This window comes from Anomaloglossus baeobatrachus, chromosome 6 (assembly GCF_048569485.1).
Source record: "Anomaloglossus baeobatrachus isolate aAnoBae1 chromosome 6, aAnoBae1.hap1, whole genome shotgun sequence".
Classification (NCBI taxonomy): domain Eukaryota; kingdom Metazoa; phylum Chordata; class Amphibia; order Anura; family Aromobatidae; genus Anomaloglossus; species Anomaloglossus baeobatrachus.
The window spans coordinates 215994711-216018332 of NC_134358.1; the positions used below are offsets into that span (position 1 = coordinate 215994711).

The 23622-nt window shown below is 51.4% G+C and overlaps 1 protein-coding gene across 3 annotated transcripts in view; it reads left to right on the plus strand.

Moving 5' to 3' along the window:
* Nucleotides 1-23622, plus strand: part of RIPOR2 (RHO family interacting cell polarization regulator 2) — a 243360-nt gene that overhangs the window by 58206 nt on the left and 161532 nt on the right. The gene's annotated exons all lie outside the window — the stretch shown is intronic.

Here is a 23622-nt window from a genome sequence, read left to right on the forward strand (position 1 = left end):
AGAGCCAAAGGCAACACCACTGGATACAGGTAAATATAGAAAATCTTTTTATTTAAAAGACCTGTGTTTTCATCGGTAGGTGTCAACGGATCATATCAGCGTGTGACACCTGTGCTGCCGGAGAAAAAACGGACGTGTGCGTGAGGGGTCACATGGTCCATGTGAAAATATGGCTGTTTAAGTAACAGTATAGAATAACATGGGTATGTGTGGCATCCGTGTTAAAAACAGATGCCATGTATGTGTTCTGTGAAAAAACACATCCCAATAGAATAATTTAGCTACAGTGGGAATCCATTTTTGTGGTGGGCTTATTGTGCAGGTCACTCCTAGTAGGACATGCTTTTCATAAGAAAATAAACATTTAAAAAAAAAGAAATCTGGTATCTACTGCACGAAGTCTTTCAACTACAAATTAATGTCCTTGAATGGAGACATGTCCTGTGTGTTTTGTTCTCTTTTTAGGGTCACTTTATCTAATAGGTCTTGTCTGCCTCCAGGCCCAACTCCTCAACCAGTGCATTATATGTGCCACATAAAAGTATACTGTATTCAGGATGTTATTGGCCTGCAGCACCACTTTTCCTCCTGACTCCGCAGTGTATTCCCTTCATGTGACTTGTATCCATGGAGTTTATTTTGTGTTTTGATAACAGAAAATGTAAAAATCTTTTTTTTTTTTTTTTTTTTTTTTTTTTTTTTTTTTATATATATATAGAGGGTGCGTCGTCATGGGCATACGGTAACTGGTTCCCTTGTACAGTGTATTTTGGACCTTCACGACCAGATACATTTTACATTTTAGCTTGGTTTAATAGCAGACTTTGTATTTTATTACTTTTTTTTATCTTTAAAATACTATTCTGTTCTTTTCTTGACAAATACATAAAGATACTTGGTTGCTTTTTAAAGAGAACCTGTCAGCATAGATTTGTAATGTAAAATACAGACATGGATGTAATGCTGATAAAATCCTAATTACGTTTGGAGAAATCCGCTTTGTACTTTTTTAAATCTGCATTTATAGTTGTCTTCTTAGCTTTCGGTGCACAAGGGCCGGAGTGTACACTGGGTCTTCTCCATGTCTGTGATTTCCCAGCCTCTCTGCCTGTCTTCATTCATTGATTATGAACCTGCATTCTTTGTTTTAAAATCTCCTCTTCATACGGAGGAGGCAGGCAGAGGGGCCATGTAGGATTCCAACAATGTACTATTTAGTTTGCTAGGTGGAACAGTTGTGACAGAGTTTTTAGATGTAGCATAGCTCAGAAAGCTAACTCCGCCCACATTCCTGATTTAGAGCCATGTGCATTGTATATTGACAGTAAGCTGCTGATCAGTGCTGGGGTGAGGTTGGACCAGGATGCACTGGGCAGCAAGTCCCTGCAGTCATAATCTGCTGCCGATAAAACGCTCATTATATTAAAACACCACACAGCCCAATAAGTGCGCATCCCTGAAATCAGTGTTTCAGCCCCTACTTCATGCTGTCCTGAGATTACATAGCGAAAACCTGCTCACAGATTCCCTTTTAAGTTAAATGTCAAACTTTTGTGTGTGTGTGTGTGTGTGTGTTAGACTGAAAACAATTATCGGAATGTGAACAGTGTTCAGGAGTTTGGGGGGGGAGGGGAAGTCATACAATCTAGTGACCATGACTTGCTTTTGGTGGATCTCCCTTTCCTGTAGCAATGAGGTCAGGTATCCATGTGACTATTGTAGCCATCACTGGTATTGTTAATGAAACGTAGCCCACGCAGGCATCACCACTGAAGACCGATATTGGCAGCAGTGGCCATGTGGATGAAAGGCACTTTATCATTGCAGAGAAAATTCTGATTGTGTAGTGATAGCAGATTTCAACTAGTTATTAAATGAAATCTTTCAGCAGGATTTTACGCCCTTCCTCTCCCCCCACAAAAAACTATTTTGTGTTTTGTAGCTTTTTCAAAGACAAGTCCAACAATACCTTTTACATGGACGGTCAATTACTGAGAAATCAGCTCTTGAATTGATCTGCAAATGAGGCTGAAGATTTAAAGCCTCTGTCACTCCAGTTCTATTCTCCCAATGCCATTGTGAAGCCCCACAGGTGTTGTATCGGTGCATACCTTCAGGGACTCCACGTAGCTGGATCTGGTCACAGGTAGGGAATCTTCAGTTTTTGATCGTGACGCCACTCTCAGTATTTGCGGTCAGAGGGGACCGCCACTGCAGGTTAGAGGACGCCTGGGGCTGATGGTGGGTGCAGTCGGGTGTAGTAGCCTCCTGAGAGTGAGGCAAGCCCCAGGGCCCTTTGTAAAGCTGTAGTACCACAAGTCGCAGAATGACCACACACAGGCTGAGTGTCTTTCAGGGTTTTTACTCACTTCAGGTGGCAGGGTGAGTAACCCGGGCGTAGCTGGGATGAACCAGGTGGGAACCAGGTATCCTTCCGGCTGACTGTATGAGGGTGACTACAAACTCGCCTTCCTTAGCCCTTGGTGGTTTGGGGTGACTCCGACTTTGAGTCCCTATGGGGGTCACCCAGGGAAGATGCTCCAAGCCTCTCTCCCCTTCTTGTTTTGCCGTGTGCTTGTTCCCCGGGCCAGGCCACTCCAGCCTCTTGCCTCCTGTGACCTATGGGCCCTACTTGCGGTTACGTGGCTGCGGCTTTTGGTTGTTGTGGTGTGGGCTGTAAGAGCCCCACACCGGCAGGTTTAGCAGGGAAAGGTGAATCTATCCTCGCTTCGGGATCTGCCGCCCGGTTGGGCCTGGTGCTCTCTAGAAGTCTCCTTACTTCCCACTCCGTGCACTCTCTAGCTGAAGCTGGCTTTCAGGCAGCACTCCTAGTTGACCGTTCTCCCCCGTCTGTAGTCACTGCGCGGGCGCTGTTAGACAGCATCAGCCCCACAGGTCTGCTCCTCACTGAGCCCTCTGGAGTTCTCTGCTCTAACTGACTCACTGCTCCTCCTCTCCTGTTCTTGCCTACGCCACCTAGCAACCAGACTCTCCACCACACCCCTTGAGAGGAGATGGAGGCTTTTAACCCCCTGCCACTATTCCAGTGGAGGTATAGGCTTTGCCCCCTCCTGGGATCCCCAGGGGTCCTCTCATGGGTACATGTGTGAGACCTGGTCACTATGCGCCTGTGTTCCACACCCCTGTCAGCCATCTGGATTACCTGTATTGTACTGTCCCCAGAATGGGTGCGGTACTCAGTGGTGCCTGACCAGGTCAGGGGCGCCACATTCCCCCTTAGTTATCACCAGCACGTCCTCGGGCTGCAAGACAACATTTTAAAATGCATAAAACATTAAAACATGTAAAACATTTTTAAAACCACCAGGTATCAGACATCACCACCCTCCACCCACAAGTCCGTTAACCCACCCAAAACCCTCTCAGGAGGCAGGTCACCGGTCCTGTTGGTAACCAGGTCTGGGCCATCCGTTTCCCCAGACCTTTCCTCCAATCTTCCTCTCCCGTTGGCCGCGACTTCAGCCACTTCTGGCAGGATGTAGAGGCGGCTTACATGGGCTGGTGGTTTCAGGGTATACCTGGCCTGGTGGATCCGCGCCGTCAGCCTCTTCTGGCAGGATGCAGAGGCGGCCTCCACAGTTGGTGCTGACCAGGTACCCTCTTTGTGGTGGTGAGCCAAGGCCCCATAAACAGGCGTGCTCTCTGGTCGCAGGTGAGCCAAGGCCCTTTTCTACGGACGGGCCCCCCTGGTTGCAGACGAGCCAAGCCCCTAAACAGGCTGGCCCTGGTGGTGGTGCCACTGGTGTAACTATTTACACTGCGAGAGTTTGTGGCTATAGCAAGTTCATAGCCTTAAAGTTTATTTCTCACAATAGTTTTTGTGGGCACATTCTTGAACTTTAAAACGTTGCAAACTTTTCAAAACTTTAACTGGTCAAACAGTAACTTCTCTTCTTACTTTACTTTTACTCCTCTTTTTCACTAGGGCGAGGGCACGTTGGGCACTGGCACCTGTGACTTTCCTGCTCTTTGTCTCTGTCTTCATCTGTGGTTGCCTCATCTGTAAGATCTTTATCTTTCCTTTCTTGGTCTGCATCTGATTCCTTTTCTGTATCTGTTCCTTTATCTCTGTCTTGTCTTTCTTGTCTTTCTTGTCTTTCTTGTCTTTCTTGTCTTTCTTGTCTTTCTTGTCTTTCTTGTCTTTCTTGTCTTTCTTGTCTTTCTTGTCTTTCTTGTTGCAGGGGATGGCTGTAAGGTTTGTTGGGACATAGCGTTACGCCCAAAGCATACAATCCTCTTTCGCCTTGATGCAGGGTGAACTGAACGGAATCTCCCATCTTTAGATTTCTGCAAGGGTGTCCTCTTGGCAGATGAGCGTTCACATCTCTGCGGTTTACAAATATCCCTTCTTTTATTCCTGGTGCTACAACGAATCCATAACCACTTTTCAAGTTGAAATCTTCCACTACGCCATAACACAGGGGTCCTCTAGCCTGGGCTTTGGACTCTCTCAACAAACGCTTCTCCTTTAAGTCTCTGGCGGTGACTGCTCTCTGTTCAGGAGACTGTGGTGCTGGAGCAAACTGTGTTCTTCTGCGCCGTGTCTTGCGGGCTGGATCCATGCCTGTGGGCTCCCAGGTGAAGCTCTTAGGCAGCTCTTCTTCTGCAGAGGGGGTCAGGTCCTCCTCGTCCCAGCGGGCGTATGGCAGCATTTCCGGCTCTGAATACACAACTGCTACTGGTGACACTGGAGTCGGAGTCAACCCTTCTGCTTCCTGGCCTCCTCTCCCCCTTAGTTCTTCCTGGCACTCCAGCTGTGGCAGTGCCGGGGATGGCTGCTCTTCGGCCGGCCCAGGTGAGGGACTCCTTGGTGTAGCTGCTGCAGGAGTTAGCAGGAGACTCTTTGGGGTATGCGGAGGGGGTATGTACTGGCTCACCAACCATTGTGGAAATTTGGCCTCCAGGTCAGCCTTCATCTGCCAATATGCAGGGTCTTCACCCACCGTGGGCTGCCTATCAGGAACCTCTGTGGACCGGGGAGCGGTGTCTGCTCTGGCCTTACAGGCCGGGGTAAATGCTGAGGTAGTCTTTCCTTGGCGGGCCGCGCCTGGCATGGCGGCGGCCTGGTCTTGGCGGGCCGCGCCTGGCATGGCGGCGGCCTGGTCTTGGCGGGCCGCGCCTGGCATGGCGGCGGCCTGGTCTTGGCGGGCCGCGCCTGGCATGGCGGCGGCCTGGTCTTGGCGGGCCGCGCCTGGCATGGCGGCGGCCTGGTCTTGGCGGGCCGCGCCTGGCATGGCGGCGGCCTGGTCTTGGCGGGCCGCGCCTGGCATGGCGGCGGCCTGGATCAGTGTCGCTGTTGCAGGGGGCTCTGTGCAGGCTGGGCTGGACGTCGCTGCAGCAGTCTGGGCTTGGCGGGCCGCGCCCTGTATGGCGGCGGCCTGGTCTTGGCGGGCCGCGCCCAGGATGGCGGCGGCCTGGTCCTGGCGGGCCGGGCAGGGCATCGCTGCAGGGACTGGGTCTTGGTGGGCCGAGCAGGGCATCGCTGCAGCCGCTGGGGCTTGGAGGGCCGCACCTGGCGTGGCTGCGGCCTGCTTCAGCGTCGCCGCACCGGACGCCTCTTCAGGGACCGCGGACGTGGCAGCAGGGGTCGGGGCACTGGCGCGGGCCGGGGCATCATTCGACTCACCCGTTGTTGGTAGCACTGGGGTCTGCGTCGTCGCCGTCCCGCCTGACACCCGGCGCGCAGCTCTCCCTTCATAGGCCCGAACCGCCGCGGTCAGCTCCTGCAGTTCCATCCGTTCCTCCCGAATCTGCTCCACGACCCGGGTCTCCAGCCGGTTGCAAAACTGGGCCAGCTCTCGGTACCACCAGGCAGCGGAGCCTGGTTCTGGGTTCCTGCGGTCAGACGCCATTTCTTCCGCGCCGTCTTCTGCACGGTCTCCCAGCAGTGGACTCTTCGCTGCCTCCTGTAACAAGCTGTCCAGTTTCTGCTCTGCCTCTTTCAGCAGCTCCTCTCCCAGCAGCAGGCTTGTGGCTTCCTTTCCTTCCCGCCGTCTCTCGACGCTTCCACTCTCATAGCCGGCAAGGTCAGAACTCTGCAGGGGATCTCTGGGTAGCCACACCTCTTCGTGGGCGGTAACTTCTTCCAGCGCGGGCTGCTGTTGTTTTTCAGCGCGCTTTTCATGGTGGCAATATGGCGGCGCTTCCAATTTTTCAAGCGGACCGCCCAGGCACATGGTCACCTGTCTCAACAGGTCTAGTCCTTATCCTGTTCGTGACGCCAGATGTGAAGCCCCGCAGGTGTTGTGTCGGTGCATACCTTCAGGGACTCCACGTAGCTGGATCTCCGTCACTGGTAGGAAATCTTCGGTTTTGATCGTGACGCCACTCTCAGTATTGCGGCCGGTAGGGACCGCCACTGCAGGTTGAGGGTCGCCTGGGGCTGATGGTATGTGCAGTTAGATGTAGGAGCCTCCTGAGAGTGAGGCAAGCCCCAGGGCCCTGTGTAGGTTTGTAGTACAACAAGTCGCAGAATGACCACACAGGCAGGATGTCTTTCAGGGTTTTTACTCACTTCAGGTGGCAGGGTGAGTAACCCGGGCGTAGCTGGGATGAACCAGGTGGGAACCAGGTATCCTTCCGGCTGACTGTATGAGGGTGACTACAAACTCGCCTTCCTTAGCCCTTGGTGGTTTGGGGTGACTCCGACTTTGAGTCCCTATGGGGGTCACCCAGGGAAGATGCTCCAAGCCTCTCTCCCCTTCTTGTTTTGCCGTGTGCTTGTTCCCCGGGCCAGGCCACTCCAGCCTCTTGCCTCCTGTGACCTATGGGCCCTACTTGCGGTTACGTGGCTGCGGCTTTTGGTTGTTGTGGTGTGGGCTGTAAGAGCCCCACACCGGCAGGTTTAGCAGGGAAAGGTGAATCTATCCTCGCTTCGGGATCTGCCGCCCGGTTGGGCCTGGTGCTCTCTAGAAGTCTCCTTACTTCCCACTCCGTGCACTCTCTAGCTGAAGCTGGCTTTCAGGCAGCACTCCTAGTTGACCGTTCTCCCCCGTCTGTAGTCACTGCGCGGGCGCTGTTAGACAGCATCAGCCCCACAGGTCTGCTCCTCACTGAGCCCTCTGGAGTTCTCTGCTCTAACTGACTCACTGCTCCTCCTCTCCTGTTCTTGCCTACGCCACCTAGCAACCAGACTCTCCACCACACCCCTTGAGAGGAGATGGAGGCTTTTAACCCCCTGCCACTATTCCAGTGGAGGTATAGGCTTTGCCCCCTCCTGGGATCCCCAGGGGTCCTCTCATGGGTACATGTGTGAGACCTGGTCACTATGCGCCTGTGTTCCACACCCCTGTCAGCCATCTGGATTACCTATATTGTACTGTCCCCAGAATGGGTGCGGTACTCAGTGGTGCCTGACCAGGTCAGGGGCGCCACACCATCTCCTCCTGCTTGACTAAAGGGGGCTTTACACGCTGCGATATCTCTATTTATCGTCGGAGTCACGGTGTTTGTGACGCACATCCGGCGTCGTTAGTGACCTTGCAGCATGTGACACGTATGAGCGACCTTCAACGATCAAAGAAATGGTAACAATCGTTGGTGTTGGAGAGGTCGTCCAAACACCAAATATCGTCTAAGTAGCGATGTTGTTCCTCGTTCCTGCGGCATCACACATCGCTATGTGTGACACCGCAGGAATGACGAACATCTCCTTACCTGTGTCCACCGGCAATGAGGAATGAAGCAGGTGGGCGGCATGTTCCAGCCGCTAATCTCTGCCCCTCCTCTGCTATTGGACGGCTGCCGTGTGACGCCGCACGAACCACCCCCTGAAAAAGGAGGCGGATCGCTGACCACAGCGACGTCGCAGGGAAGGAAAGTCCTGTGACGGGTGTTAGCGATGTGCGCCACGGGCAGCGATTTTGCCCGTGACTCACAACCGACGGGGGCGGGTATGCTCACTAGCGATATCGATACCGATATCGCATTGTGTAAAGTACCCTTTAGGCTGCGTGGCCACGATCAATGTTTGCAGCGTTTTGGATGCAGCATACGTCAGCTGTGTCTAAACCGCTTCGTTGTACAGTACAAGCATAGTGGATAGGATTTCTATAAATCCCGTGCCCACTGTGCTTGTTTTTTCCACAGCAAACACTGACCTGCAGTGCAGCTTTCCAGACCGCAGCATGGCAATTGTTTGCTGCAGAGTCGCATGCGTTCTCCATAGGGAGAACAAGCGAGAGACCGCAGCACACTGAACCCTGATCGGGGATACAAGCAGCTGTGGTCTTCTGCGGAAGAGACTTGCGGCCAAGATGCAGTGAGGCCTGATCATGGGCACATAGTCCCATGGGCACATACCCTAAGGCTATGTGGATTTATCTGGATTTTCTAGATAAATCTGCAGGTTTTAGTAAGTACAGACACTCCCCATGTTATCCTATGGGACATGGGGAGTGCTGTGTTCATGCTGCAGTATGTGTGGCTACGGAATATGCTGCGGATGTCCCGCAGCTGCATGTAACTGCATGTCCATTATTACTGCGGAATTACATGTGGAATTCCCGCTCCCCCACTATGGAGATAGAGGGCCGGGACTTCCACACGTAAGTCGCACGAATGTCCGCAGGTTTAACGCAGATATTTTGCTGGAATCCTGCAGCTATGTATAGCTGTGGATTCCGGGGAGCTGCTGCGGAAACCTGCGGATATATCTGCAGGTACAATGTCCCGTGGGCACGTAGCCTAACCGTTCTTTTTCTGAAGTCACACATCATAGAACCGTCAGTCAAGCAGCAAGAGGCACAGACTGTCTAGGAAAAGCCATTACTGGACTTGTCTTCGAAAGAACCGCCTGTGCATTTACATAGTTTGAGGTGTGAAATCCTGATGACAGATACTTGGACAAATCCTAACAGCCTGACCATTTTGAATAACATAGTTTACCACCTTATTTGATACTGAAAAAAAAAAATAGATAAAAATACTATTTAAACATTTTAGGCTGGTCTGAAAAAAATGCTGCAAATTAGGAATGCATCATAGATAGAAGTGTTAATGCGTCAGTTGTATCAATTAACAAAATATAAAGTGATTGAACAAGAGTGAAATCCAATCTATATTTAATGTGACCTTTTTACTTTTTAAAACCGCATTCATTCTTCTAGGAACACTTGGACACGCTTTTTTTATTTTTATTTTTTTTTTTTTTTTTTTGTCTTGGCAGGGAGGTTGCTCTTAACATTTTGGAGGACTAAGCACAGATCTTTTGTGCATGTACCCTTCAAATCCTTCTGTCACTTCATGTTCTCACACTCTAGAAGTTACGATCAGGGCTCTGTGGGGGACACACACTACAGTTCAAAAGTTTGGGGTCACTCAGATAATTTTGTCTTTTCCATGAAAATTCATACTTTTATTTATCAAAGGAGTTGCATAATGAATAGAAAATATAGTCCAGACATTGACCAGGTTAGAGATAATGATTTGACTTGAAATAATAATTTTCTCCTTCACACTTTGCTTTCGGCACAGAATGCTCCTTTGCAGCAATTCCAGCTTTGCAGACCTTTGGCATTCTAGCTGTTAATTTGCTGAGGTAATCTGGAGATATTTCACCCCATGCTTCCCCCTCCCACAAATTGGATTGGCTTGATGGGCACTTTTTGCGTACCATACGGTCAAGCTACTCCCACAACAGCTCAATAAGGTTGAAATCTGGTGACTGGGCTGGCCACTCCATTACAGATAGAATACCAGCTGCCTGCTTCTTCCCTAAATAGTTCATGCATAATTTGGAGATGTGGTTTGGGTCATTGCCCTGTTGTAGGATGAAATTGGCTCCAATCAAGCGCTGTCCACAGGGTATGGCATGGTGTTATTCAAAATCTTTTTTACCTTGTACAAATCTACCACTTTACCAGCACCAAAGCAACCCCAGACCATCACATTACCTCCACCATGCTTGACAGATGGCGTCAGGCACTCTTCCAGCATCTTTTCAGTCATTCTGCGTCTCTCAAATGTTCTGTGTGATCCAATCACCTCAAACTTCGATTTGTCTGTCCATAACACTTTTTTTTCCAATTTTCTTCTGTCCAATGTCTGTTCTTTTGCCCATATTAATCTTTTCCTTTTTATTAGCCAGTCTCAGATATGACTTTTTTTCTTTGCCACTCTGCCCTGAAGGCCAGCATCCCAGAGTCGCCTCTTCACTGAAGACGTTGACACTGGTGTTTTGCGGGTACTATTTAATGAAGCTGCCAGTTGAGGACCTGTGAGGCATCGATTTCTCAAACTAAAGACTCTAATGTACCGTATTTTTCGGACCATAAGACTCACTTTTTTTTTTTTCCCCAAAATGTTGGGGGAAAGTGGGGGTTGTGTCTAATGGTCTGAATGTTGGGAATGAGGGTGCTGCGGTGGGGCGGGTCATTGGCGGCACGAGCAGGCTGTAACAGCGCCTGCCGTGGGCCCGCTCATATGCAAGCCCATCATCCCGCCCATCATCTCTCAGCATTGATGCCGGCGCTGACAGGTGGGCAGGGTAATGGGCAGGGGGTGCGCGCATATTAAACAGCCTGTCCGCATGATCACCCCTGGCAATTACAGCCTGAAGTGATCATGTGCGGATGTATTCACTGCCCCCCGCGCATCATCAGCGCGGGGGGCAGTGAATCAGTACGGCATACTCACCGTTCCTCTGCAGCACCGCGATGTCCTCCTGTCTGTGCTGGTCAGCTGATCTGTCGAGAGCGGTGACCACAGCGATGACGTCATCGCTGTGCGCGCCGCTAGTCACGCAGGTCAGCTGACCGCACAGACAGGAGGACATCGCGATGCTGCAGGGAAGTGACCGGTGACTGCTCCACACTCCAGCGGCGCTGCTGCCTTCACAGACAGGGGGAGAAGCAATGCTGCATGGAGCGAGGAAAGGTGCGTATAAACTTTTTTTTTTTTTTTGTGTGTTTGATACAGAATACATGCCATATACCAGGATGGGGTTATTTATCAGGATGGGGGTATATAGCAGGATGGGTGTATAGCAGGATGGGGCCATATGGCAGGATGGATGGGGTATATAGCAGGTTGGTGGATGGGGGTATATAGCAGGATGGATGGCGGTATATAGCAGGATGGGAGTATATAGTAGGATGCCAGTATATAGCAGGATAAGGGCATATACCAGGATGGGGTGCATATACAAGGCAGGAGGATCATTACCAGGATGGGGTACCTTGGCAGAGAATTTGGGGACATTACCCCCATAACAGTGTCAGCAGCAGATCCTTGCCCCATAAGTGTGTCATGACCCCATTTTTTGCTTAATTTTATTTTCCTCCTCTAAAATCAGGGTGCGTCTTATGGTCCGGTGCGTCTTATAGTCCGAAAAATACGGTACTTGGCTTGTTGCTCAGTTGTGCAGCGCGGCTTCCCATTTCTCTTGCTATTCTGGTTAGAGCCTGTTTGTGCTCTCCTCTGAAGGGAGTAGTACACACCGTTGTAGGAAATCTTCAGTTTCTTGGCAATTTCTCGCATGGAATATCCTTCATTTCTAACAACAAGAATAGACTGTCGAGTTTCACATGAAAGTTCTCTTTTTCTGGCCATTTTGAGAGTTTAATGGAACCAACAAATGTAATACCCCAGATTCTCAACAAACTCAAAGGAAGGTCCATTTTATAGCTTCTCAAGGGTTTTCAAGGGATTTCTAAACATGCATTAGCCTTCTAACACCGCAAACACAATGTACCATTAGAACACTGGAGTGGTGGTTGTTGGAAATTGGCCTCTACACATGTAGATATTGCATTAAAAAACAGACATTTGAAGCTAGAACAGTCATTTACCACATTAACAATGTATTTCTGTTTTAATTTAATGTTAGGTTCATTGAAAAAAAAAATGTGCTTTTCTTTTCAAAAATAAGGAAATATCTAAGTGACCCTAAACGTTTGAACTGTAGGTATATCCAATGACCATAATTGGTTGTTGTTTTTCGTCACTAATGCACATGGTTGGAGAAGGTGATGAAACCAGGAATGGAAGCATGAGTCTATATTCTCCTAGCATGGTATCATGATCATGGGAAACAAAGGACCATGTCAGCGACACAAATTGGATGGTCATCCTGGTATACTCACTGCTGATCTTTCCTATACACGAAGTACTTTGCATGTGGTAATAGTTTATATGTACTGATTCTGTATTTCTACTGTGCATATATATCTACTGCTATGAATATATAATTTCTTTTTCTTTTATACCTGGTAGGCTATCCATCCTGTTTTTGGCTATACATTTGGCTAAAACCTTAGAAATGTGGGCCCCTGGGTGACCAGCGATTACCCAAAGTCCAGCTCTCGGCACCCCTGACATGACAAATAGCTGATTGTAAGGGAAAAAGCCACCGCCAGCTAGGTATATGCTGCAGCAGCTGGGGAAAATAAATCAACTTTAGGCCCCTTTCAGACGTCCGTGTTTAATCGCACTCATTGGTATGGTCATGCGTGTGACATCTGTGTTTGCATACATGTGACACGTACCGGAGTAAACATGGGTCTTTAAAATAAAGTTTGGGGTTTTTTTATATTTACCTGTATCCAGCGCTGTTTTCTGCCTCCTGTTTCTGTTCCCCGCTCATTTTTATTAATTGATTATATTCACTGCACTGAGGCCCTGGAAGCCGGAGCATTGCGGGGACAGCATCGCGGGGTACAGCGCTGGGAACAGGTGCGTATTCAGCAAACAGTGTGTGTGCAGTGACGTCCAGGATGTCACTGGCGTTCCCAATGAACTCTGACATTCTGACACCCCGTGACACTCACGCTACAGCGGATGTCACCACGGTGACTTCACGGGTTCATTGGGAACTCCAATGATGTCCTGGACGTCATTTCATACACACTGCTTGCTGGATACTCACCTGTCACCGGTGATGTGGTGCAGTCCCCGGCGCTATCCCCAGCGATGCTCCGGCTTCCAGCTCCTCAGTGCAGTGAATAATCAATTACTATAATGAGCGGCGGTCAGAAGGAGAAAACAGCGCTGGATTGAGGTAAATATAGAAAATCTTTTTATTTCAAAGACCCGTGTTCACATTAGTGTGCGATCCGTGTGACACCCGTGCTGCCGGAGGCAAAAAACGGAGATGTCTCCATGTTTGTGTGTGGGGCCACGAGGGGTCACACGGTCTATGTGAAAACAGAAGGCATGCGAGTAACACCATAGAATAACATGGGTACGTTTTGCATCAGTGTTAAAAGGATGTCACATACCTGAAACACGGATGTCTGAAAGGCGCCTAAGGCTACATTCAGACGTCCGTTTTCTCAAGGATGAGAAAATAGGACCGATGAGTTTGATTAGACTGTCAGCAGTTTGTCTTGTGCATTAAAACAAATTTCTCCACCTTCTTTCTGACAGCCTAAGTTAATAGGACCACACGCCGACGACATCTTTCTGACAGTCCGAGTAAGTCGGCCCACACTCAGAAGGTGGAGAAACTTTTTTTTTTTTTTTTTTCTTCATTGCACAAGAAACTCATTTGTCCCTTTTTCTCATACGTGAGAAAAAGGGACATATGAATGAGGCCTAGCTGAGATCTTCACATGCACAGCCTTTTTCTGGTCCACAGTGTAGGATGGCCACAGAGGTTCAAGCACAAAATAAAAAGAGAATGCTAGGCACCCAGAACTGATTTTGCTTGAATCCTTCCTCAGTAATGGTAAAAGCACTAACATATATTATTTTATTTACTTTTTTTTTTTTTTCCTTGGCACACTGAGTCATAAAATAATGGCTTTAAGAGATGTTTGTCTTAATTACTTTACTGCAATAGCTCCAGCTTCCCACTAGGAAATTGTATTGACAATGCCTGCTGCGAGCTCCAATTATGATGTTGAAAGTATACAAAAATAGAGCTTGAACAGTACAGAATACACATACTTGGTGGCAACCATATATATGTATCTGAACATTGCATGTGCTCCCACTAAGATGCACATATGGCTTATGCAAAGCGAACACATACTGTATTACATAAGTCAAGAGATCTACATTTGAGCTAGGTGGTTTTTATTATCGGCTATTAGACTGTAATGTTTGAATGATACACACACACAGGGCTGTATTTTGCCTTCATGCTGCCCTAGGCACTTTAAGTGGTCGCGCCCCTTAGTGACAACGTAAAACTGAGTTTTCGCACACGACATCTGTTTAAGGCAGATCTACTCTGTAGCACACTTTAAAAAGTATCAATGAGAAACGAACCCCCCCCCCAATGAGAATCACCACAGGCACATCAAAACATAGCATGAGTATAAAATATTCCCACCACACCGTCCCCACTTATATACTGTGACTGTGACACTGCCCCTAATAAACTAAAACACCACACTGCCCTCCCTTATAAACTACTGTATATGCACCACACCTTCCTCGATTATGAAATATGATCTGTACACTGTGAGGAGGGAGCAGCATGATGTGAGGACAATGTCCCATGCATGCTGCCCCCTCCTCACAATGTCCCATGCATTCTGCCCCCTCCTCACAATGTCCCATGCATGCTGCCCCCTCCTCACAATGTCCCATGCATGCTGCTCCCTCCTCACAATGTCCCATGCATGCTGCCCCCTCTTCACAATGTCCCATGCATGCTGCTCCCTCCTCACAATGTCCCTTGCATGCTGCCCCCTCCTCACAATGTCCCATGCATGCTGCTCTCTCTTCACAATGTCCCATGCATGCTGCGCCCTCTTCACAATGTCCCATGCATGCTGCTCCCTCCTCACAATGTCCCATGCATGCTGCCCCCTCCTCACAATGTCCCATGCATGCTGCCCCCTCCTCACAATGTTCCATGCATGCTGCCCCCTCTTCACAATGTCCCATGCATGCTGCTCCCTCCTCACAATGTCCCACGCATGCTGCCCCTCCTCACAATGTCCCATGCATGCTGCTCCCTCCTCACAATATCCCATGAATGCTGCTCCCTCCTCACAATGTCTCATGTATGCTGCTCCCTCCTCACAATGTCTCATGTATGCTGCTCCCGCCTCACAATGTCCCATGCATGCTGCTCCCTCAGCACAATGTCTCATGCTTGATACTCCCTCCTCAGTGTCCCATGCATGCTGCTCTCTTCTCACAATGTCCCATGCATGCTGCTCCCTCCTCACAATGTCCCATGCATGCTGCGCCCTCTTCACAATGTTCCATGCATGCTGCTCCCTCCTCACAATGTCCCATGCATGCTGCCCCCTCCTCACAATGTCCCATGCATGCTGCCCCCTCCTCACAATGTCCCATGCATGCTGCTCTCTTCTCACAATGTCCCATGCATGCTGCTCCCTCTTCACAATGTCCCATGCATGCTGCTCCCTCCTCACAATGTCCCATGCATGCTGCCCCTCCTCACAATGTCCCATGCATGCTGCTCCCTCCTCACAATATCCCATGAATGCTGCTCCCTCCTCACAATGTCTCATGCATGCTGCTCCCTCCTCACAATGTCTCATGTATGCTGCTCCCGCCTCACAATGTCCCATGCATGCTGCTCCCTCAGCACAATGTCTCATGCTTGATGCTCCCTCCTCACAGTGTCCCATGCATGCTGCTCCCTCCTCACAATGTCCCATGCATGCTGCCCCCTCCTCACAATGTCTCATGCATGCTGCCCCCTCCTCAGTGTCCCATGCATGCTGCCCCCTTCTCACAATGTCCCATGCATGCTGCCCCCTCCTCACAATGTCTCATGCATGCTGCCCCCTCCTCAGTGTCCCATGCATGCTGCCCCCTTCTCACAATGTCCCATGCATGCTGTCCCTCTCCATGAGCTCCTAATGCTGCCTTCCTCTTTTCCATAATGAGACCTTCATGTTGCCCCACTCATGCTAAGACCACCACACTAACGCTTATGCTGAGACCCCCACACACACACACTACCCCACTCTTGATATTGACTCCCCTACATTGCTCCACTCCATACTGATCCCACACATGCTGCCCCTTCTTCACAATGAGCTCCCAATGCTGCCCCCTCTTATTCTGAGTCCTTACACTCCCCCCACCCAATCGATTTTGTCATTGCCCTATCCCTCATCCCTTGTCCTCTGTCTCTAGCATTAGCCCCTCTCTCCCACTCCCCCAGCATCAGCCTCTCTCCCCCAGCATCAGCCTCTATCTTCCCTCAGCATCAGCCTCTCTCCCCCAGTCTCAGCCTTTGCCTCCCTCCAGCCTCAGCCTGCCCCAGTCTCCGCCTCAGCCTCCCTCCAGTCTCAGCCTCAGCCTCCCTCAAGTCTCAGCCTCCCTCCAGTCTCAGCCTCCCTCCAGCCTCCCCCCAGTCTCAGCCTCAGCCTCCCTCCAGTCTCAGCCTAAGCCTCCCTCCAGCCTCCCCCCAGTCTCAGCCTCAGTCTCCCTCCAGCCTCCCCCCAGTCTCAGCCTCCCTCCAGTCTCAGCTTCTGCCTCCCTCCAGCCTCCCCCCAGTCTCAGCCTCCCTCCAGCCTCCCCCCAGTCTCAGCCTCCCTCCAGCCTCCCTCCAGTCTCAGCCTCCCTCCAGCCTCCCTCCAGTCTCAGCCTCCCTCCAGCCTCACCCCAGTCTCAGCCTCACCCCAGTCTCAGCCTCCTTCCAGCCTCCCCCCAGTCCCAGCCTCTGCCTCCCTCCAGCCTCCCCCAAGTCTCAGCCTCTGCCTCCCTCCAGACTCCCCCCAGTCTCTGCCTCTGCCTCCCTCCAGCCTCCCCCCAGTCTCTGCCTCTGCCTCCCTCCAGCCTCCCCCCAGTCTCTGCCTCTGCCTCCCTCCAGCCTCCCCCAGTCTCTGCCTCTGCCTCCCTCCAGCCTCCCCCCAGTCTCTGCCTCCCTCCAGCCTCCCCCCAGTCTCTGCCTCATTCCAGCCTCCCCCCAGTCTCTGCCTCTGCCTCCCTCCAGCCTCCCCCCAGTCTCTGCCTCTGCCTCCCTCCAGCCTCCCCCCAGTCTCTGCCTCTGCCTCCCTCCAGCCTCCCCCCAGTCTCAGCCTCTGCCTCTCTCCAGCCTCCCCCCAGTCTCTGCCTCTGCCTCCCTCCAGCCTCCGCCCAGTCTCTGCCTCTGCCTCCCTCCAGCCTCCCCACAGTCTCTGCCTCTGCCTCCCTCCAGCCACCCCCCAGTCTCTGCCTCTGCCTCCCTCCAGCCTCCCCCCAGTCTCAGCCTCTGCCTCTCTCCAGCCTCCCCCCAGTCTCTGCCTCTGCCTCTCTCCAGCCTCCCCCCAGTCTCTGCCTCTGCCTCCCTCCAGCCTCCCCCCAGTCTCTGCCTCTGCCTCCCTCCAGCCTCTCCCCAGTCTCTGCCTCTGCCACCCTCCAGCCTCCCCCAGTCTCTGCCTCTGTCTCCCTCCAGCCTCCCCCCAGTCTAAGCCTCTGCCTCCCTCAAGCCTCCCCCCAGTCTCAGCCTCTGCCTCCCTCCAGCCTCCCCCCAGTCTCTGCCTCTGCCTCCCTCCAGCCTCCCCCCAGTCTCTGCCTCTGCCTCCCTCCAGCCTCCCTCCAGTCTCTGCCTCTGCCTCCCTCCATTCTCCCCCCAGTCTCTGCCTCCCTCCAGCCTCCCCCCAGTCTCTGCCTCTGCCTCCCTCCAGCCTCCCCCCAGTCTCTGCCTCTGCCTCCCTCCAGCCTCCCCCCAGTCTCTGCCTCTGCCTCCCTCCAGCCTCCCCCCAGTCTCAGCCTCTGCCTCCCTCCAGCCTCCCCCCAGTCTCAGCCTCTGCCTCCCTCCAGCCTCCCCCCAGTCTCTTCCTCTGCCTCCCTCCAGCCTCCCCCCAGTCTCTGCCTCTGCCTCCCTCCAGCCTCCCCACAGTCTCAGCCTCTGCCTCCCTCCAGTCTCAGCCTCTGCCTCCCTACAACCTCCCCCCAGTCTCAGCCTCTGCCTCTCTCCAGTCTCAGCCTCTGCCTCCCTCCAGCCTCCCCCCAGTCTCAGCCTCTGCCTCCCTCTAGTCTCTGCCTCTGCCTCCCTCCAGCCTCCCCCCAGTCTCTGCCTCTGCCTCCCTCCAGCCTCCCCCCAGTCTCAGCCTCTGCCTCCCTCCAGCCTCCCCCCAGTCTCTGCCTCTGCCTCCCTCCAGCCTCCCCCAGTCTCTGCCTCTGCCTCCCTCCAGCCTCCCCACAGTCTCAGCCTCTGCCTCCCTCCAGTCTCAGCCTCTGCCTCCCTACAACCTCCCCCCAGTCTCAGCCTCTGCCTCTCTCCAGTCTCAGCCTCTGCCTCCCTCCAGCCTCCCCCCAGTCTCAGCCTCTGCCTCCCTCCAGTCTCTGCCTCTGCCTCCCTCCAGCCTCCCCCCAGTCTCTGCCTCTGCCTCCCTCCAGCCTCCCCCCAGTCTCTGCCTCTGCCTCCCTCCAGCCTCCCCCCAGTCTCTGCCTCCCTCCAGCCTCCCCACAGTCTCTGCCTCCCTCCAGCCTCCCCCCAGTCTCAGCCTCTGCCTCCCTCCAGCCTCCCCCCAGTCTCAGCCTCTGCCTCCCTCCAGCCTCCCCCCAGTCTCAGCCTCTGCCTCCCTCCAGCCTCCCCCCAGTCTCAGCCTCTGCCTCTCTCCAGCCTCCCCCCAGTCTCAGCCTCTGCCTCCCTCCAGCCTCCCCCCAGTCTCTGCCTCTGCCTCCCTCCAGCCTCCCCCCAGTCTCTGCCTCTGCCTCCCTCCAGCCTCCCCCAGTCTCAGCCTCTGCCTCCCTCCAGCCTCCCCACAGTCTCAGCCTCTGCCTCCCTCCAGTCTCAGCCTCTGCCTCCCTCCAGCCTCCCCCCAGTCTCAGCCTCTGCCTCTCTCCAGTCTCAGCCTCTGCCTCCCTCCAGCCTCCCTCCAGTCTCAGCCTCTGCCTCCCCCCAGTCTCAGCCTCTGCCTCCCTCCAGCCTCCCCCCAGTCTCAGCCTCTGCCTCCCTCCAGCCTCCCCCCAGTCTCAGCTTCTGCCTCCCTCCAGCCTCCCCCCAGTCTCAGCCTCTGCCTCCCTCCAGTATCTGCCTTTGCCGCCTCCCCCCCCGCATGCGCAGATCTCCGGTCTGCATTAGAGACACTCCCACGCTCCTTATGAATCCACTTACCTGCTCCAGTGCCCGCCGCCATCTTCCTGGCTCACGTGAGTATCCTCTTCTGACACCGGATTCCATCACGGCGTCCTCCGCGGCGTCCTGCTGTGAGCTCTGCATGTGACGTCCACACAGCAGTGGACGCAGCACAGAGGAAGGAGCTGATTGGCGCGCGCCTGTGACCCCGGAAGTGCAGGCGCCGGCAGTTCCGGGGTCAATCAGCTCCCTGTGCTCGGCGGCCACAAAAAAAAAAATGTAAAAAAAAAAAAAAAAAAAAAATTTTTTTTTTTTTTTTGCTGCCAGAAGGTGCCGCCCCTCACAATCTGCCGCCCTAGGCACCGGACCACGGGTGCCTAATGGTAAATACGGCCCTGCACACACACACACACACACACACACACACACACACACACACACACACACACACACACACACACACACACACCCTCCATGGTGTGTGTGTGTGTGTGTGTGTGTAATATATATGTATATACAGTGCTGGCCAAAAGTATTGGCACCCCTGCAATTCTGTCAGATAGTTCTCAGTTTATTCTTGGAAATGATTGCAAGTTCAATTAGACTTGTTATTTAAACAGTCCTCATCATCATGCTCTTGACATTTTTGACGTCCATGAGAGCAAGACGACACCTAACAATTAACAGTACCTCACCATTGTGAGGCTTCAAGCAGGATGTTCTCAGACATGTAAGGGAGATGAGACGCACCCAAGTGTCAAGTCAGACCATTTGCAGCCGTTTAAAGCCGCTAGGTCTGTGTGCTAGACTACTTTTACATAAGCGTATGGCATCTGATGCGAGCGCAGCGGATGCAATATGCTAATGACCCCCGGGTCAGGCTCTGCTGCGAGCGTGACACGAGTGTCATGCGACTGTGACCCGATCCTGCAATCAGGTCACAGCTGCGAAGCTGAGGGCGGGCGCTGCGGAGGAGAGGGAGGGGTTAATCACCCCCCCCCCCCCTAATCTCCTCCATTGTCAGCCTGTGCATGTATCGCACTTCACTGGGATAACATCTGAGTGCAGACCGATGTATCTCTTGCACCCATTCACTTGCGAGAGATACGGCTCTCGCAGAAAATCGCACCATACTGCTACTTTTCTCGCATCCAGAATCTGGATGCAAGAAAAGCTGAACTGCTGTCCCTCATTGACTAACATTGGTCAGACTACAATTCGAGATTTTCTTGCATTGCAGTTGTCCGATTTCAACGCTCGTGTGAGCGTACCCCAAGGGTAACTGAATAGGCATCATTGTCTTGCTTGAAGAAGGACCAATGGGTCTCAATGCTGTTCACTGATAAGTCAATTACAGCTGAGCAGAAATGATGGCCACCAACCATGTTGGAGACTTCAAGGAGAGCGCTATACATCAGCCACTATTGTCAACAGATGAGCATTTGGTGGTTGTGGTGTTACCGTGTGGGCAGGTGTCTAATCAATACAGAACTGCCCTACACTTTGTGAATGGTACAGTGACAAACCCCTACTCCTTGAATAACCTCATGAATCTAGTCATTGTGGGCCCTAAATGAACAACATTGGCCTAAGTTCATCTTCACGGACATCACTGCTCCAGTTCAGAGGTCACATTATTTGGGAAAAGCTACTGGAGACTGGGGTACCTCAAATGGAGTGGCCTGCACTTTCTCCAGACCTGAATTCCATATAATACCTATACGATCAGCTGAGTCGCCGTGTAGAGGCTGTAACTCTGTACCCCCAGAACCTCCATGAACTGAGGGCCGCCCTCTAAGAGTGGGATGTCATACCTCAGCAGACAGTAACTCCCCTTGTGAACAGCATGAGACCTAATTATCAAGCTCCAGTTGATGATCAAGGGCACATGACGAGTTATTGAGACATTGAGGGGTTATACCCACTACTGTTGGCTTTTGTTCAATTAATTGTTTCAGATGAGGAAATCACCATTGCATGGTTCTTCTTACATGCTCTATTTTCATGATAAAATATCAGTGTAGTGTGTGGCCTATTTAAATTTTATATACATTTCACCCAAAAGTCTAATATCCCTAACTTTATGTATATGTGTGACTGTATATATAAACTTTTGTACATAAGCCCACTTCAACTGCTCTGAGGTCTATGCACAACATTATTAATCTCCACTCATTACAAATCTTTTCACTCTTAACAATTTTTACCCTCTTAATGTGTAAATAATGCCTAGCTGATAAAATTGTATATTCCGTACCCCTAAAATAAAAAAATATATAATAAATATTATTATTATTATTTTCTTTCTTTTTCTCCTCTTAATGCAGTTGTCCTGTAAGGTCAAGGTGCCACACATTACTTTACAATATCAGCAGATTCAGGCTATTGTTTTGATTCCCACATCAGATTTTTATACACACAAACCATAAAAATGAAAAGATTGGCAGGTGTTTTTTTTTTTTTTTTTGTTTTTGTTTTTTATTTTTCCCAAGCCATATATGTCCTGTTTCTCTCTAATATGCGTAGCTATGAACTGGCCTGGCTTGCCAATCGCCAGAAATTCCAGGACCGTCCATGAAGATGGGCACATTGTTTTTCATGCAGCTGATGTCTTCATATCAGAATTATGGGCTGTAGACCTGAATCCACTTATCAAAATGATTATTATAGTTGTACAAGGTCTTTAAAAAATATTTTGTCCTTGATTTTTTTTGATTAGCTGTCCAGAAAAAGGAAGTCCAAGTTGGCAACCCTGGAGCTGGCGTAGACTTTTAACACGACTTGCACCAATTTCTAATCTGTTTTTGGGTTGGCCATGCCCCTCCTGCAACAATGATTGTGATCTCTGTAACTTTACTTTAAAACCTAGCATCAGTGCACCAACACAGGGGCGGACAAGCCATTGGCGCAACCTGTGCAAAAGGTGCATTATAGAGGGCTATTAGACTGTAATGGGCCCCTACTGTCTTTGCTCGGGGGCCCACTTCTTTCTGTATCTGTTCCTAGACCAATGGTTATAGGTTTAGACAAAGAAATGCAAGAGCTTTGTTAGGGTAAGTACTCATAAACAGTGTTTGCAGTTTTCTGGATGCAGCTTGTTTTCCCTGGGTCCAACACGCTGTGTTGTACAGTACAAGCACAGTGGATGGGATTTATAGAAATCTCATTCCCATTGTGCTTTCTTTTTTTCTGCTGCAGTATAAACTGACAATTGGCGCAGCTTTCAGAGCTGCAACATGGCAACTTTATGCTTATGGAGACGAGAGAACACAGCGAAATCCTCAGCACCCTGAACCCTGATCGTGGGTGCTGACCGTTGCGTTCTCCTTTGGAAAATGTTTGTGTCTCCGCAGAATTCTGATTCCCAGCTGCTGTTAATTATCCAGGTAAAGATGCCTGATTTAAACACTGGTGAGTAATTTGGTGAAAAAGTTGTAAGAGGCAGGTTTGCTTTCAGGCTGTCTGTTTAAAATGCCAGGAACAGCAAATGTTCATTATTACATGAACATGACCTCTTAGTATTCCACTAAACCTAGAAGTCCGGGGCTTCAGATCAGCGACGACAGCGGACACTGGTACAAGCGTCACTGCTGATGACGCTGCATTGAATAACATGTTAGGACACCCCTGTGGCTGTGCTAACTTGCTAAGAGGGCCGAATGATCGCAGGAACTAATGTCTTTGCGACTAGTCTCTACCCTCATGCGACTAGTCTCTACCCTCATTAGCCTATCATAAAGGATCTTTAGAAATAATTTTTCTATAGCTTTCTTTATGTATGCTACTAGATGCTGGGATGGTTAGGCAGGAATTAGCACTATGCACCCAGAACTGTTCGTGGCTCTGGGTGCATATTATTTGGCGCCCCTGACAGTCAGGTGCCACAGGGTACTACATCAAACCCCGGATTCCTGGAAGAACAGTGCTGGTAACCACAACACACACACACACGCCCTTTTCCCCAAACTGGGTGATAGACTAGAGATGGACTAGACGGATGGTCACCTATTGGCTGGGATGCATATGTGACGCCCTGGACCCCAGGGGTCACAGGTAACAACACCTACCACATTACACACACTCCCCCATCCCTTGAGGACACATCAGTCACCCGAAGGAGAGACCTGATGCCTCCCTCAGGGCCAGTAGGGCACACCAGGGGGGCGGAGTCAGGTGGAAAGGCACGCCCACCGAGAAGACTACTGCCCTCAGGCAGGAGTTTGGAGAGAGAGTTGACAGGAGGTGTAGAGGAGCAAAGCTGTCAGAGACCTGGGTTGGAGCCTGGGATCCCCGTAACGTCAGGCAGAGGGTGGTGACCGCCTGCAGGAGTACCGGTACAGCAACCGGCGGAACCGTAGGGACCGGGCCAGGGTTGGAGCCCGCCGGCCCTGAACCGGGGAGTCAACCGCTTACTGGAGCACCAGAAACCGGGTACTTAGACCCCGTCCTAGCTTAGAAGCCACGGAGTATAGGCAAATTAACTGATTGGGTGAGGATGAACCCGTGAGGTCCAGACTGCAAAGTCCCGAAAGAAGGCAAAAGCCCACCGATACCTGGTGAGAGCCACCGCCAAGGGCCAAACATCCGACAGGCCAGCGCCTACGGGCAACCGAGGGCTCCTCCGGCAGCTCAACGCCGGGGAGCGGGCTACCACTGTCCGGGCA